This window comes from Prionailurus viverrinus, chromosome A3, assembly GCF_022837055.1.
Source record: "Prionailurus viverrinus isolate Anna chromosome A3, UM_Priviv_1.0, whole genome shotgun sequence".
In the NCBI taxonomy this organism is placed as follows: domain Eukaryota; kingdom Metazoa; phylum Chordata; class Mammalia; order Carnivora; family Felidae; genus Prionailurus; species Prionailurus viverrinus.
Window position 1 is genome coordinate 93,042,556 of NC_062563.1, and position 17,663 is coordinate 93,060,218.

Consider the following 17,663-nt stretch of genomic DNA (forward strand, 5'->3'; position numbering starts at 1 on the left):
GGACGTCTTTTGTGACATAGCATTACTATATTGAACAACATAGTAAACCATGCTTTAGTAGTGCCTTCTCACTTTTTCAGAAAAGGTTTTTTTTTTTTTGGCTTGTCTTTTGAGAAGAAAAATAATATGTATTTATTGCAAAAATTTAGAAAGTAATTTTGTATATTCTTTTTTACTCAATCTATGAACATATTTAAGCTTATAGCTTAAGTTTTAACTTGAACGTAAACAGACAGCAAATGAGATGGACATTTATGTCTCTAAAAATAAGGCCATATTAAATAATTTTACTGTCAGAAACAACTGAATTTGAATTGTGGAGATCTGCAGAGGGATATCAGAGTTGAAGGCAGGCTTGAGCAGGAAGAAAAATTCCTTGAATGCGGATTAATTTCAAACAAGTTATGTACTTATTTGTTTTAGAGTTTTTAATTAAAGTAAATAATCAAGTTCCTTAAGGAAGATTGAACTAAATATTGCATGGATCTGTATATATCTGGAAATATAAGCTGGTGGAAAAAATCTGGGCGATAGATTTGTTAAAAACTCTCAAAAGTAGACCCAGTAGCTATACCTAATTTTCTTAGTAATGATATTTAAAATTGCAATTCTAATTAATTCTTTGTTCCATTTTAATTCTGCTTTAGGTACAAGGATACTTTATTTTAAATTATTGAATTTAATCTGAGCTATTATTTGTGGTATATTTGTGTTGACTTTTTTACATGCTTTGAGTTTGCCAGACCATATAAAATCAAACTATCTCACTTCAGGTGGTCAGTGAATGAAGTGTGAAGAATATGCCATACAATATCTAGAAACAAAATTACGTGCTTCAAAACCTCCAAGTTATACTTAATGGTCATAGTATTAATTGTAAAAAGCACCATTTGTTGAAGTGCTATTTTATGCCAAACACTGTGATAAGCATCCTGCGTGGATTATTTTGTTTAACTATTATGGCAACACTTTGAGTACGCCCTTGATCTTCACTTCATCACTAAAGAAATTGAGGGAAAATTCTCCCATTTTTCGTAAATTCATAAATCCATACTGAAGCAAAAATCGTCTGGTGTCTGTTATCAAAATAAGGACAATATACTTATTGAAAATGACGGCTGCTTCGTATTAGAACCCCATGGAATAGGGTAGGCATTTGGTCCGACCCCATCTCCCACCCCTGCCACCATTGATATTATGTCAAAGATTTTCCAAATATCTGCCAACCCATCTAATAAGGAGAGACTCAGCCACATTTTCCCTTATTTGTTAATGATTTATGGTGTTAAATGGAACAGCATTGAAAAATCTTATTAACATCAAGATATATTTAATCTATTACTTCTTCTTGATCTCCTAAGTCACTCTGACATATAAGGAAATTAGATTAATCTGACATGATTCATTCTTTATACAGCCTTGTTTATTACTCCCTAGTACAAGGTAGCTGGTGTTCATCTAGCTGTTTCCAATTGATTTTTAATGATAAATTCTTTTTTTTTTTGCATTGAAATTTAGCTAAAACGTGTCACTACTTTGTGATCCCTATTGTGGGTTGGGAAAAGCATATAAGTATATTTAATTGCACTGGTCTGTTTTATTAAGAAATCTTCAAATTTAATTTCTAGATTCTCTAAGTTTAGAAATTAATTTAGAAATATAAGTTTAAAAACACATACCGTGACTCCATTAATGTCTTCGTTATCAGAGGTTGTGGACACTAGGAACGAAAGAAAATTCAGTTGTAGTTTTAAACACATTTAAATTTACTTCTTCTCCTTCTAGCTCAAGTGTAACATTGCTTCTCTTTTTTCTTTCTTTTTTTCCCCAGATTACCACAATTGGAATTTTAAAATAAAATTGAAGACAAAAATAATACAAAAAGTTTTGCTGTTTGAATGTTCTGTGTATAGATATTTCAATTTTGATAATTTAACCCAATCACTATTTAAGAATTATCTTTGAGAATCCCCTGCTTCTGTGTTCTGTAGGAACTGTGATAGAAGCAAGACAATATATGATGCATTATCTCTGACTGCAAAGAGCTTGCAAAATTATTAGTCAAAATAAACCAAGCAATAAAGAATAGATTAATATATAATAAAACAGCATTAGGTCATTAAAGGTGCATACATCTGAAGACTTGATAGAAAGCTCAGTCCCCTTGATGCCCCACACTCTTGTTTTCTTATCTGAATGACAGGGAAAAGGACACTGCTGTTCTAAGAAGAGGTGGAACAGCTGTTGAATTCTTGCCATCATTTTAAAGGTTGCTCATTCAAAAAATCCAAATAACACAAAGAATGTTGCTGCTTAGGGTAGAGCCCCGGCATTCATTCCCTGGTCCTATTATCCATTTAATTGACCCGATTTTTGGCACTTGGTCAACAATGTATACCACCCTTTCCATGAAGCTACTTTCTGGGTATCACTTTTGTTTTGTGAGGAGGTCTCCTAACCAGCCCTTCTGAATGCCAAAAGATCAAAGTCAGCACTCGTAGGAAGAAGAAAAATTACCTAAGATAATAGTAAATAACGTTTAAATATTCAAAAACAAGAAAGCAGAAGACAGGAGAGCAATTGAGTTTCAGAAAAAGTAGAGAGTATGGGTGTGGGAACAAGGTTATGAGGATGAACAAAGAATAATGTAAAATCTCTGCCATCATTCTTGCTTCCTTTCAGAAGCATGCACACAGGATCTTGTTTTAATCTACTCTGGCAGCTTCATCCTGTCTGTCAGTACTCTCCCAATTTGGGAGCACATAAAAAAAGGATTAAATCATACTAAATAATGTAAGCTGAAAGTGTTTGGCACAATATTTGTGGAATATAAACATAGCATTCTTTACAATATTTCTAAAAATTCTCTCTTATTCCTTGTTTATCATTTCTGATTGCATCCTAATGTAGTATTTTTTTTTCCTATTCTTTCATCTTTTTAGGAAAAAGACATTTTATGTGTGTTTAGTTTTATACTTCCTACCTTCCTTCCTAGCTTGGTGGAGGGCTGGTATGTTTTCTCATACAGCTATCAATAGCTTTTAAATGGTTGTCCCGGAATCTTTTGACACTCACACTACATTTGCATGGGTCATCTCCTGCAATCCCCGTTGAGGCCTCTGAAATTCACTTTCTACCACAGCATACGGAAAATTTCTAATAGTCTGAAAAGTGCACAGAATGACATCAAGGTGGAGCAGCAGAGAGAGAAGCGCAACAACAAAAAAATCCTGCTCTGAGAGTTCAAAGCCCTTTTATGCATTCAGCTGACTATTCATAGAGATCTTTTCTTCTACTAGGGTTTGGAAGCAGCTTCTGAAGAATGTGCAGAGGTAGTCTCATTATATCTAGCAAAAAGAGCTGGACACATTGAAAACACACACAAAACTGGTTTCATTATTACACACTACATTTTGTGCCCAATATTAACCATGGAAGAAAACACATCACATACCAAACTCTTTGAGGTCAGTGAGATCTTGGTGGTTAAACAGAAAAGATAAATAAAACGACACATGTTTCTTGAATATTATCTTTTCATTGTCTCTATAAAATAGCTTAGAAGTATTAGATTTATTTTCTAATGCCAAAAAAAGGGAACACTTAAAAAAATACCACTGGTCAGGACACTGTTTAAGAAATTAAGAGAGAAAATGCTGATTTTTATCCTATTCATTTTTCTAGATCCTATAACTTTAATATTTGTTATTTAAACTTGTTTCTTATACTTTAGTAAGGTTCCTTGGGTTATTAATTTATATTTTCTCTTTATTTCAATGATTACAATTTTAACCAATTTTGTTTTATTTCCCTGGATTTCTTAGTGATAAACGAGGAATTGAAAGTGCTTGAAATTTCAAGATGGAGCCCAGTTAAGGTCTAACGAACCTAGTATTAAATTTTATCACATCTTATCTTAACCAGTTAGTGTTTTTAAGCATGGTATTTAATAGGATTTAAATGTGGCAAAGAATAATAATATAAATAGATAGGGCAATGGCTTCTTAATCAGTCGATAGATATAAGAATAGTCAAGAATGTGAAAGGTGACTGTAAACCATAAATAAGAATTATTAACATTTGTTCAACAGCATTCCAGATATTTCTACCAATAGATAGTAAGACAGTAGACATATGGGTAAATAGGTGAAATATTTGCTACCATTTTTGGTATTTTTAATTGAATGTATTAACTTTTACACGAATACAAGAGGAGATAACAGACGTAAAATGATAAGAGAAATGTTGTGGAATTCACCATCACAGAGTTTCTACCAGATACTAGTTGCTTAAACTTTAATTCCTCTGAAGCTAATGGGGGCAAGGCAGTCCTGAAATATCTCAAAGATTGGAATCTTCCTCGTTTGCCTTTTAAACAAACATACTCAGTGGGGAGATTGGGTGGTTCATTCAGCAGAGTTCCACTCAGGCTCAGGTCATGATCTACGGTTTGTGAATTCGATTCCCACATCAGGCTCCCTGCTGTCAGTGCAGAGCCTGTTTTAGATCCTCTGTCCCCCTTCTTTCTCTGCCCCTCCCCTGCTTGTTTTCTCTCTCTCTCTAAAAAAAATAAAAAATATTTTAAAAATTTAAATAAACATACTCAATATTTCCGATATTTTCAACATTTTAAATATTTTCAGTATTAACTTCCTATCACACAAAAAAAATAGGAAACTGGTATGTCGATACTTTGACTTCCCTTTCTTCAAAACTATAGTTTTATATGTATATTATTTTTTACACATTTAAGGTTTTTTAAGCATAACTTCCACAGTTATAGAGATCTACTTGGTCATTTAAGTGATTCATTTTCACTCCTTCTTTCTTCCACTGCAGCCTTCATAATTTTGATATTCGTGAATCTGTCACACACATAAATGCTCCACAAGTATTTCTTTTCCCTTTTCCTTCGCACCAGTAATATAAAGGGATTTGCTCCATTACAGTTCAGCTTTTGTTCCTTTTTTTTTTTAATTTAAAATTTTAAGCTTACCTTTATTCTTCCAGTGATTTCTCTGAGTCAATAGTATAGATTAGAAAGACTCTAGGCATGGAGGGCCTACAGTCGGTTGAGCATCCGACTTCAGCCCAGGTCATGATCTCACGGTTGGTGGGTTCAAGCCTGGCATTGGGCTCTGTGCTGACAGTTCAGAAGCTGGAGCCCTTTTCAGATTCTGTGTCTCCCTTTCTGTCTCTGCCCCTTCTCAATTTGCGCTCTGTCTCTCTCTCAAAAATAAATAAACATTAAAAAAATTAAAAAAAAAAAAAGAAAGACTGTAGGCATTTGTATCTTTCTGAATATGTGGTGGTGAATTGTTAGAATTCTTTCTTGTGTGTGTCACATATAAGATTTGCATGCACAACAAAAGCACAAATCATTACTATTTATTTGTTGCTCATATAAAATGCATTCCAAAGGGAGGGGGGAGAATATCTAAATTGAAATGATTTAAAAGAGAGTTCACTTCCCAGGCAACATACCAAGAAGATTATTTCCCTGTAGCATAAAAATGACTGATGGCCTTACAGGAATATATGATCTAAACTATTTTCATCTTTGCAAGGTCCATATTAATATGATTAGTAAACATTTGGAATTTATATTATGCTTGATAAACTAAAGCATCGTAAAAATAAAACACATAGCTGATCTTCATTTTAGAAATGAATAAATGTAATAAAATCATGAAATATAGAAGAGTCCAGATGACATATTTTTGCATAGTTTAGAATAATTTTATTTTAGAGCAATACATTTGCAGGAAGAATTTCATCCTCACTGAAGTGACATGTCTTTTGATAATTATTATGCCTCTCAATCACAATTTTAGTAACATTGATAATAAGATAGAGCAGCAACATATATTTCTATTGTTTTTATCTTCTAGAAACACACAGACTTTTAATAATTGTGATTTTTACCAAGTGTGTTGTTCATCTTTGCAGTAACCAGACAACGCAAATAAGTGGTAGAAATTAAAATCGAAATAAGCACATTTTAAAACATTTTTAAAAGCCAAATAAGAAGTTCTAGAATCATTTGTCACATAATATAAGATTTTTATTTCTAGTTAGATATGTAGATGCCTAAGGAAGAAGCAAGGTAGAAACAAAATCCATAGAAAAAGGGGATACACACACACATACACATCCAAGGATATTTTTAAGTTTTCATCTAGAACTAAAAAATAGAATTTATATATTTTTCTAACATTTATTATATTAAACATCTCCAATATGATAATTTTAATAACAAACCAAGAAAATCACCATGCATTCTATACATTTAAAGTATCATAAGGTCTTAGACATATAGATATCATTATAATAGCATTACTCTTATAAAATTTCTTAGCTGCTCATTCTTGGAAATTTTTAATTATATTTGATGCTCTCAAAATTGTTGGAAGTCTGTATTTTTACTATTATTCCTATGAATGTCCTTTTCTGAACTTCCCTTTGTGAAAAATTATGCTATTTTACCTAGTCACACAATGGTGGCCACCATTTGCTTTATTAAATACTTAACATTTATTGTGCATTCATGAAATGGAAAATACATCATACACATTTCAGAAATAGCTTATAACTAAATATTAATCCATATCAAAGAAGTCAATGAAAAATATTTTTTTAAGTTCTGATTGTGATTATCTTTCTTTGGTTTGAAATCTGAAAGCCTTTATTCTAGATAGTTTTTAAACAAATATGACTTTTCTGCCTTTCAAAACAAAATAAAATAATATAATGACATGTTTGCAGTTCACATGTTAAAGTACTATAAAATATAATCTTGTCGAAGGAAATTTCCTGTTGGTTAGCGGAATCTACCTGTTAAAAACTTTGAATTTCTCATACAGCCAAAACTTGCCTCCCTAAATTTAAGCCATTGAGCCAAGCCCCTCTCTGCTCTGCTGGATATTAGGAGGAAATAAGCTATCAAAGAAAAGAACTCTACTTTTAATGTGATGGCCTTGAGTCAAAATTACCCGGAGAGCTACCCTGCTCTGAAGGACAGCAGTGTTGGGACTCCGGTGAAACCACTATCCATCAAGGGCTGGTGTTGCCGGAATGCACAACTCCTTCTGTCCAAGATGGTTTAATAGCCATCAAGAATCCGTGTCCTTTTCCCCATAAAAATGAAGCAAGTAACAAACATTGAAAGCCCAGCATAGCCAAGGCCCACGGAGGGATCACTAGTATTTGTGCCTGAGAAAAAACATCCAGTCTATGAGACTCTTCTACTGTGGGGCTTAGTGTGAGGATTACAAGAAGTAGTAATTAGTGCCATTTGCCTTACTTCTTTTTCCCTTACTTCCATGAAAATGCCTGGTATTTGAAAAATAATGTTAACTAGATTGAACTATGGGGTGAATGTGTATAAATTAAGCTTATCTGGAAAGCACTTGGTAATCAAGATCAGATTAGGATTTATCAATACAAATACAATATACATCATTTTAACTGAGCCAGCCATATTTCACATGTGTGAAATGCAAATGCACCCAGAAAACTTCAAAAGCACTTTTACCAACCAATGCATTTGTATGCACCAACAACAGAGTTAACCTTGGTATTACAATTATAAGCAGTTTGATATTACTTGCTGCAAACGTAAACTCACATTTTATCTTTGGCCATCAAATATAGACTTAACAGTAAATGGGTTCTAAGTGTTTACATGTTGAGAAAGGTATTAAAGACGGTTTATCTTATTTCATACCGTTTTACTTTTCTTATCCAGACACCCCTGATTTTGCTTCATTTTACTTGAAAGCAGGCTAATCTGACAGGTGGAAAACCTGGTGTGGCCCATGGGGTTTTAGTCTCTGGCCCCATGTTTCCACAACACTTATAAGACACTACAGCTTTCATTTCTCATAGTCCAGCCGTTTGTTCTAATGCCTGATTTGACATCATTGGCCCCACTCCTGGAGTTCTGGTTTTCCTTGTTTTGTTTTTGTTTTGTTTTGTTTTTTTCTTATTCATTGTCACATGAATCCTAGAAGCCAGCTCAATATATAGCTAATATTGGCTCTCGAATGTATTTGAAGAATAGATACATGAATTAATCTAGCAACATCCTGAAATATCTAACTCATACTCAAGGCACATTCTCAGCATCACTGACAAGCAAAGAAACTAATTAATTAATGACGTATGGGGCGCAGGCCTAATTTATGTACCTCCAGTGATTTTTTTCAGCAGTAGTTATAAAAATCATTCTCTATGTCATTTTTCTGAGATTCCATCAAATATAAATCTCTAAAACGGAAGAACAGGCGTAGAGATGCAACACCCATATGAACATTTGTTAGAGCTGCAGACGAGTAAACATGCCTGATCATAACTAATGCATCCATTATTTTGTCTCACTGGTCTCTCCAAAACCCACACGTCCAATTTTTGTTTTGCTTCTTTCTGAATACCTTCTAAAGGGAGGGGATCATATCCTATTTTTGCATTTTTTCTCTTCACTTAATAAAGTTACATCTTAGTATTGACATTTCACTTTCCCCAGGGTGAATACTTGAAAATGGTAAAAGCATGTATGATCAGGAAGCAGGTGAATTTCTTACAGTGTTCTGCACTGTTCTTTCCATCTGTCCGAGTTTTTCAGTTCAGACTGACGGGAATTAAATATGCTTTATTTCCTGTAAGAAATAAAGTTCTCCTGACAATCACTTCCAACCAGGGGAGGAAACATGGTGTAAGAACGGAAGTCAGGATTTTACTTTCATTTCCTCTAGAAATCTTGTCTCCTCAAGGGCAAAAACACATTTCTGAGGAAACATTAGGAAAAATGATGTTTTATTTGGTGCCATGAACTCAAGGTAGATGAATGTTGATCTTCAGTATATGTTTACACATACTGTCTTTAAATATAATCAGAAGTATAAAATCTCTCTATTCTAAAATATTTCACTGTGTGCCAAGAAATTTACTCAGATTTTTCACCACAGAAAGAAAGTTGAATATTTTCAAAAAGTTGTTATTTTGATTTGATATCTGACTTTCCCTATCTGTGAAATGGGTAAATAATACCTTCTTTATAAAATGTTTGTGGTAACTTTGTGAGAAAATAAATATCAATCGAATGTGATATGTAGATTAAAAAAGCCTAGAACAGGTCTTCAAAATGAGATATTGCCCCACAAATTTTATTTTCATCATTCCAGCGTTTTTCGTTTTGAATTTAGTTCATTTTTATTTTCATTTTTAATTTCTACTTCATTTTTAACTTTTTGGTTTTTCCTCTAGTCCCTGCGAAACTGAAAAAAGCATTAGAGATGGCGCCAACTGTAAATCTGAAAGACAGAGAAAAGAACCCCCTACCAATATTGAGCTGCCAGGTGATAAAGTGGTCAGTTAGGACAATGAGCCAAACTGACAGTAACAATCAAGCCTTTCTTCACTTACTGTGATAGTATAATTGAGAGGCGAAAATAGGCACCAGCTCCCTTGTGTTTCATTTTCCTGATGGAACCACACTGGTAGAGGGTCAGATGACATGCAGTGTAGGAGCAAGAAATTGTCCCACTGCCCAAATGCACTAAACAAAAGCCTGCTTTTGTTTTTCCTTTCTATTCTTTTTCTTTCTTTCTTTCTTTCTTTCTTTCTTTCTTTCTCTTCTTCTTCTCCTTCTCCTTCTCCTTCTCCTTCTCCTTCTCTTTCTCCTTCCTCTTCTTCTTCTTCTTCTTCTTCTTCTTTTTCTTTTTCTTTTTCTTTTTCTTTTTCTTTTTCTTTTTCTTTTTCTTTTTCTTCTTCTTTTAATGGACCCAGGGCAAGAGTCCAGGGAGCAGGGAAGGAAAAAAAGGGGTATGGGGTAGGAGTGGAAAAGAAATCAGAGTATACTACAGGGGGTGGGTACTGAGTCGTTAACTGAGTCCAGAAGGCATTAATACACTGGCTGTGCACCAAGTTTGGCGTGAGGAGAACAGCTTTCCCCAATGAGATCTGCCAGGCAACACTTTATAATTGCCTACAGTCAGGCCTGAAAAATCACACAAGGGATTTTTGCCTGAAGTCAGACTCCTCAGTTACTTTTTGTGAATACAAAATTAGAAAGCAACTCACTAATATTAGAGAGAAAATTATATACTAGAGAAAAGGTCCTTGCAATTCTAAATCACAAAGTAACTATAAGTGACCTCAAAAAAAACGTGAACATGCCATGTATTGGGGCAATACCTAAGTGGATTCTGGTATATCTTCATGATGATATATTAAGTAGCAGCAATAAATAGTGTCTTCAAGAAATATTTAATGGTATGAGGAAATATTTGCAGTGTAACATGAAATAAAAAACATAGAGTACCACATTTGATATAGAACAAGATTCTCCAACTTGTAGATATATCTTTGTGCATGTGTGTGCATGTGTGTGTGCGTGTGTATGTAACCTTGAGAAAGCATATCTAATGTTAAGAATAGTTTTTCTAGTTGTGCCTAGGTGGCTCAGTTGGTTAAGTGTCTGGCTTTGGCACAGGTCACGATCTCATCATTTGTGGGTTCGAGCCCTCTGTGGGGCTCTGTGCTGACAACTCAGAGCCTGGAGCCTCCTTCAGATTCTGTCTCTCTCTCTCTCTCTCTCTCTCTCTCTGCCCTTCCCCCACTTGCTTGAGTGTGCACTCTCTCTCTCTCTCTCTCTCTCAAAAATAAATAAACGTTATAAAAAAATAGTGTTTCTGGGCAACTTGATTATGAAACAAATTTTGTAACTTTACAGGATTGGACAAATTCTCAGTAGTGAGCATGTGTAACTATTACAATTATTAAATATACAATTATGCAGACAAAAATATTTTAAAGATATGGATCTGAGCAAAAGAAAACATTGCTCTGAGGGACCTGCCTCAGTTGCACTAGTCACTACCCTCAGCACAGGCAGACGGTGCAGAGAAAAGAAGACATTGAACGGTGGAAAGGAAAAGTCATTGGAACCTCCCTCCCTGTGCTTTTTTGTTCAGCTTTTAGATTACCCTTTTTTTTCGGTGAAAATATTATACATACAAATAATACTTTAGTAAGTCTAATGTTAATTAATTGATACTAAATGCACAGTGATGTTTGTAAGGACCTGGGTGGAGGGGGGACACTTTTGTGCTAAGAAGTGGGATTATAACCGTTAGTGATGAACCTACCACTTCCTTACTCCTTCCTCACTTTCTCCTGGACCTTTCATTGCCTCCATTTTTTGTCACGTTTGCCCCGCTGAGTAGCCTACTGTTTCTCTGGGTGCACAGCTAAAAGACTTGCCCACACTGTCTCCCTGCAAATGTCACCTCTGTCATTTCAGTTGTGATACATGCTATTGACAAGCAAGGGGATTGGAGAACGTCACGGCACTTTTTCTATTTTACATCATCTTGACAACTTAAAACCTCCCCAAACAGCACAATCCTTTCAGAATTCTACGTTACTTTTTGATTTTATAGGGATTTGTTTTAGAGGATTAAGGATGCTTCACCTTGGCCTCACCTCTTCCTAATCACTGGTCTTGATCCTGACATTCAAACTTTATTTTCCTCAAGAAATTCAAAGGCTGAATTGCTGCCATTTAGCAAAGCAAGAGGAGCAGATCCTGAAATAATGGAGGAGGACAAAGCAGATTTTTCCTAAAATATTGATGTAGAAACAATGCCATTAATTCTTGTGTTTCTTTCCAAAATGATGCTTTGTTTACAGGGCTGTTTCCTTCCTATGCAAAATAATCCAAAGCAGAAGTAAGTAAGTTTGAGATTTACTACAAAGCTCAGCCTATAATTACTGAGCAAGTTAATCAAGAGAACACATTTATAACAACATGAATATAAATTTTTAACAAATTCCATGTATAATGAATATAGACAACCAGGTACTCATTGACAAAGGCCAGAAGGTTGGATAGTTTCTTTTCTTTCTTTCTTTTTTTAATTGCCTTTAACCTTACTAGCCACTGTTTTTTCATCCTGATCAATACACAATAATGGAACTTTTAATATTTTAATAGCTTTGATTACATATTTCATTTCAGTCAACCACAGGGAGAAACTGGTGCTTACCTCCATGGTATTTTAAAGGAAAAGTCCATCACATAAGTATAAAGACAAAATAGACTCCTAGGCTATAAAGACAGGTGGGGTGTAATATAGTCAGTGAAAGAAATAAAAGACATATACATAAATAAAGTAAGCAACCTGTGTCCTTTGGTTTCTCTCTTTAATTTATTTCAAACCCCATTATCTCATATAGAGATAGTGCTTTTTTTAAAAAACTGCTTTTTTTTTTGCTTTTGTTTTTTTTTATTTCAAGTTTTTAATTTAAATGTTAATTAAAATATTATGTAATATTGGTTTCAGGAGTAGAATGGAGTGATTCATCACTTACATATAACACCCATGGATATCACAAGTGCCTTCCCTAATACCCATCTGCCATTTTAATCCCATCCCTCCACCCACCTCCCCTCCAGCACGATAGGTCATATTTGGGGCAAACTTCTACTGTGGTTAAAGCAGCTCTGCTTTTGGAAAGTCACACGGGACCAAGGATGGAGACTGACAGAAGTAAGAATCTGCCTGCCCATCTGCCCTGACTCCACCCTAAGCCAAGAGGGAAGAATATTTCTTAGATCTTTGGTGTGTGACCAAGCCAATTTTGGAGGTAGTAGTTGTTGTTGTTGTTTTGTGTTTGTTTATTTGTGGTGTGTGTGTGTGTGTGTGTGTGTGTGTGTGTGTTTGAGAGAGTTAGTGGGGGTGGGGGTGGCAGAGGGAAAAGGAGAGAGAGAATCTTAAGCAGGCTCCACACCCAGCTCCAAACCTGACTCGGGGGTCAATCTCAAGACTGTGAGATCAGGACCTGAGCTGAAATCAAGAGTTGGGTGCTTACCTACTGAGCCACCCAGGCACCCCCAAGCCAGTTTTCTTATAGAGAAGATGAGCTAGAACTTAGAAGGCAAAATCCACCCATCAATTGATCAATTTCTTACCTTTCTACTTTGTTTTAGCTGAAAGATAAGTGAGTTCAAATCCTTTCTCTGCCACTTGTTAGTAGTGTGATGTGGGCAAGCTTTTAACAATTCTGGTCATCAAGTGTTTCATCTATAAAATTAAGCTACTACTTAGTACTTCTCACATATTGTTGTTGAGATATTAAATGGGTCAACACATGCAAAGCTGACCCTGACACATACTGAGCACTGGATATATGTTTATCTTCTATCATTCCCTTTCTCTTTTTAGCTGTTTGAATAATTTGTTGAATGGTCCTGACCATTTCTTGACTTGGAGAAGTAATAAACAGTTTTAAAATATCAAGCAAATTGTCTCTTCTAAGTCACTGCTAATTTGCATTCAACTTGGGTCTTGTCTTTAGCTGATAGAAATGACATAGCCCCATAGACATACTGTGGAGTTATCCAAATGCAGAACAGTTGGCTCTCTGATCTCCCACAGATAAAATTTAAAACAATTAAGTGAGCGTGATAGCACATTGGCTGATTTGAAATCTTTTACTATATGAGGTTTCAGTCCACAAGTGTTATTTTTTTATCATTTTTAATAAAGCTATTGTTTTGTTATAGCTTATCTCAGACACACAAAGTTGTTCAAGGTGTACCGATAGCCTTGGTCTGCATAAGGCTTAGCCCTCATTTTATTATTAATCATTTCAGCCTCCATTTCCTATCTCCTTTGTTTCCCTCTTCTGTAAAGGCCCTAGATTAGTCTCAGATCCAACAGATCTGCTTTTCCCCTTGCCCCTCCCCTGGCCTGCTCTATAACACAAGGAAATCATCTTCTGTGAAAGACACGTACAGGCTCCCTTCATCTGACGTCGAGTTAGGCTGGATCAATAGGAGGCACTGATGGAAGGACACAAGAAAGGAGGGTGGGGAAGGACAGGTGATGTTACTCCTGTTTCTCTGCTCTCAGTAGTATTGGCTGTGACCCCAGATTGTGCTGAGCATCTGCCCTTGCATGGTTTTAGTTCCTACCAGGTACCCTGCCTCTCCCAGAGGCCCAGCTAGGGCCATCTTCATGGGCATGAGACCCACGCAGTTGCAAGGGCCTTGCACACAGAAGGACCCCACCCTTAGTTAAATGTTCTGCTGTCACCATCTTGGAATTCTAAAATTTTGAACAAGGGGTCACATGTTTCCATTTTACCCCCAGCTCTGCAAATTACATAGCTGGTCTATTCCAGCATCACTGGGGGAACTCCCTTTACATTTGCAGCTGCCATCTCCTTAGGCTCCATGAGAATACCTTTGAGTGCCTTTTCTTCTAAAGTTCCAGCTTCCCTATGTGGCCTGGCTCCTTGGCTCTGTACCTCCATCATGTCTGACATCCTAGGAGTAGCGGGAGCTTTTGCAGTTATTCCATTTTCTACAGCTTTCACTCCCTCCCACTGACAACTATGCTGCAGTTCACTGAATTATATTTACTGTATTACATCATCTGACATAGATTCCATTTACATGACTGGAGTCTGGCTTTATAGACACCAAAGCTACAGTATCTAAAATACATTCAAAGTTATGCAAGCATTTTTGACAAATATATTCTAATATTTGTGGGCTTTCAAAATTTATACTAATAGTCTTGTGGGGGCGCCTGGGTGGCTCAGTCAGTTAAGCATCCAACTCTTGATCTCGGCTCAGGTAATGATCTCACCAGTTCCTGAGTTCGAGCCTGCATTAGGCTATGCACTCTGAGTGTGGAACCTGCTTGGGATTCTCTCTCTCTCTCTCTCTCTCTCTCTCTCTCTCTCTCTTCCTCTCCTGCTAGTGCTGTCTCTCCCAGAATAAATAAATAAGGTGAAAAAAAAATAGTGTTGTGCCGTAGGTCTTTGTCAGCTGCTGACATTAAACTTATTACTGTTCTTAAACTTTACTCATGGTTCTGAATAAATTTTACTTCTTTACTGTTGCCGGCTTTCTAGTATTCCATCTTTTCCCAAGACAGAATTCCTATTGTCTTTTTCCCCTAATAAGCGATATCTAAGCTTTCTTCAGCTCCCCACTACATACTGTGATTGCAGGAAATTCCCCATCTCATCCTAAGGTAATGCATCAAAAGTCTTGGTACTCTAAGTCAGGGTAGGCTTTTGCTTTTTCAAAATGAGGATGCTCCTTCTGCTCCTTATTTTCTGGTGTTTTATATCAGAGATTAGGATCAAACCTTATCAAATACCTTTTCAGTGAGGATTGGAATGATCATGCCATTCTTCTCCTTTAGTCCATTAATAGAATGATTTACATAGATTGATTTTCTGTTTCAACTACCTTTCCATCCCAGAGATAAAACCTACACAATGATGTAATATGTGCTTTGTGTCTTATTATGTACTTTTAGAGGTGATTAATAAAAGTACTCTTTACTGGGTAAATCTATTCTGCTCCCAAATTTAGATAGATAAAATTCCACGTATATCGTGATTTTCCACTCTTACCCTTGTTAGTCACTCCTTATTATTTCTATCCTTCTTGTTTCTTGGCATTTACTTTGTTGTTTTTTTCATAGCTCTGAAGTTGCACAAATAGTTTTTTCAAAGTTTTAGCCAAATGCCACATTTGATAAGTTACTTCATTTATTCATTATTTCATTAAGTATGTCTTCCTCAATGAAGTACTATTTAATATAACTTTTCCAATGTGTGAAATTTTTATCTGTATTTGTATTTATATTTGTTGATTTCTATTATTACTGCATTATAATAATGGGTGTGTGTGAGTGTGTGTGTGTGTGTATGTGTGTGTGTGTGTGTGTGTGTGTGAGACTATATGTGGTATATTTTGTGAGCCTGAGCAGATTCAGTTTTTGACAATTTTCCATCTTGGTTTTATATACTATACAGTTTGCTCAATATCTATATTTTTGATACATTAGCTTCCAAGTACCGATAGTATTAAAATTCTCTGAATTTGAACAGATATTGATTTATTTATGACTTTATTAATAGGTTTATATACATTCAGTTGTTTCTGATAACCTTTTTTTCATTATTCCTTTAACCAGTGTAGCACTCACCTTATTTTCTCTTTTTATGTTTTTTACCTAAAATTTTCTTTTTTAAATTTTTTTTAATGTTTGTATTTATTTTTGAGACAGAGACAGACAGAGCATGAGCAGGGTAGGGGCAGAGAGAGAGAGAGAGACAAGAATCCGAAGCAGGCTGCAAGCTCTGAGCTGTTAGCACAGAGCCTGATGTAGGGCTTGAAGCCACGAACCATGAGATCATGACCTGAGCTGAAGTCAGAGGCTAAACCAGCTGAACCACCCCAGTACGTCTAAAATTATATTTTTTCTAATATTAAAATTGCTGTCATGGCTGACCTGCATATGGTTTATATAATCATAGAGACTTTAACTTCTAATTTTATAGTCTAGCCCTTTTACATTTATTATAATTATTGCTACATTAGGATTTCTGCCTCTGTATATTGGGTGTTCTGTATAACATATATATTTCTGACTCTCTAGTTACTATGTGTTCATTCTTTCCAAACTGCATTGAATAATGCAAATTTTCTTTCTCTGATTTGAAAGTTTGTTCCGTTGATTTTTACTCTTGGGGACTTACACACATGTATAGCTTTATGTAAATGTATATGCATTTCTTCCCATGTCTTTTTTAAGGACACCAATATCCATTTCTTTCTTCTCTTTTTTCTCTATCTACTAAACCCTCAACCTTACCAACTCTTTTCTGCTCTTTTCTTAATTTGAGGACACTGTTTATTTAGACCACTATAAAGTTTTGTTGACCTACTTATTCAATGTTATCTCCTAAACCTTGTTTCTCTCTGAGTCCATTTCTATTTCTGTTTGAATACTTCCTCCAAGAGTGTTTTCAAGAAAAATTTTGTATAGTAAATTTTACGAAGTCTCATATGCCTCAGAATAATATTTTGCCCTCACATTTAAATTATAGCTTTACTGGATAAAAATATATGTTCACATTTTCTTTCATCAACACATAAGTATTATTTCATTACCTTCTGACATGCAGTGTAGCCACTGAGAAATCTGAATTTAATCTGAAACTTGTACTTTTGTAAGCTATCTGCATTTTTCTCTCAAGGAGCTTTTAAAATGTCATCTGTACTAGACTTTCTCAATTATTATAACAATATATATACAGTATGGGCTTTTAACTTTCTGTTTAATACTATATATGAACTTTTCATAATTTAAATTGAAGACTTTTGGGGGGCACCAGGGTGTCTCAGTTGGTTAAGTGTCCCTCTTGACTTCAGCTCAGATCATGATCTCACGGTTCATGGGTTCAAGCCCTGCATCGGGTTTTGCACTAGCAGTGAGGAGCCTGCTTAGGATTCTCTCTCCCCCTCTCTCTCTCCCTCCCCCCTCAAAATAAATAAATAAATAAAGATTGCCTTTTAAATTGAGGACTTTTTAAATTAATGCTTTAAATATTTCTTTCTTCTTATTTATTTCTTTTCTCTTCTGGTATATGTCTGCTACTCTGGGTGATGACACTTCTATTTTTATACTCCTTATCTCTAGACTTATTTTACCTTTCTTTCAATCTTTATGGGTGCCTTCTTTAAAGTATTATTGACCTTATCATCCAGTTATTAATTTTTTCTTTATTCTAGTTTAAGTTCTTTATTTCATATTTTATATTATTGATACCAGCATCCCCAAAGGGTTCTTTAT